Here is a 1088-nt window from a genome sequence, read left to right on the forward strand (position 1 = left end):
GACAAGGGAGGAGGACAGGCGGGCTGAGCCCCAGCCCGGAGGCGCCCAGAAGCTGCCGCCCCCTCGAGCCCAGCTCACCCACCAGCTCCCAGGCCACCGTGGCCCTGGCCCCGGGCCGCTGGTGGGGCCTGTTTGCCCTCCATGCCGCATCCACGGCGAGGACACTCGCCCGGCCCAGGCGTGAAGTGCAGGGTGGCCGCGGTGACAAACCACTTGCAGCATTTAAGGGCCGTGCCCTCGGCAGGTCCGTGGAAGACCCTCACTTCCTAGTCACTCATTTGCCACCTCCAACGACTGCGTGTCCCCCTGCCCCCTGCTCATCATGGTCACCCTGTGGGGTAAGTCGAGGGGGAACTGCAGCCCCCAGATTCAGAGGGTCCCATGGCCACAGGCCCCCACTGGGCAGGGCCGGGGTCTGACTCAGCCCCCGACTGCGCCTGGCGCCCGCCCGCCTGCTGTCCATCCCACCTGAGGGGCTGTGGGGGTCCCAGACAGCTGCCCTGAGTGCATGACATCACGGCCCGTGCCAGGGGCAGACACGGTGACGAGAGCAGAGGCAAACGCGCCACCGTGGTGACAGGGCACGGAGCGCTCGGGGAGCCACGGTGCGTCGGCAGCCCCCCCAGAGCCCTTCATCCCGAGAACTGCGCTCTGCACGCCCCAGAGGTGCAGCTGGAGGGGTGCAGCTTAGCAGCCGGCTGCTCCTCTCCTGAGCTCCCATACAGCAAAGGGATCCGAAATGGGGTGATTATCCAGAAGCTGAGGGGTGTCCTCGGGCAAGTCCACCTCCGACGCATCAGTCAGGGCCGTGCGCCCCTGGAGTGTCCTCCCGGGCACCTTGGAGTCGCTGGACGTCTCCTGGTGCTTCTGTCAGGACTGGCCCTAACTCAACTCATTAAAGACTCGACTAATAAGGCTGCAGACGGGCACCGCGGTCCTGGGCTGGGCGGCCGGCTGCGAGGGAGCGGGCCTCGCCTGGGATGACCCTTCCTGCCCTCCCCCGCCCACAGCAGTGTTTTAAGCGTGTGTGTACATAGATCCGCAGACTAACATCGTTTCCGTGAGGAATCTCTAAAGCGTGCTCGCTC

Source organism: Pteropus vampyrus, unplaced genomic scaffold (assembly GCF_000151845.1).
Source record: "Pteropus vampyrus isolate Shadow unplaced genomic scaffold, Pvam_2.0 Scaffold118, whole genome shotgun sequence".
NCBI lineage: Eukaryota > Metazoa > Chordata > Mammalia > Chiroptera > Pteropodidae > Pteropus > Pteropus vampyrus.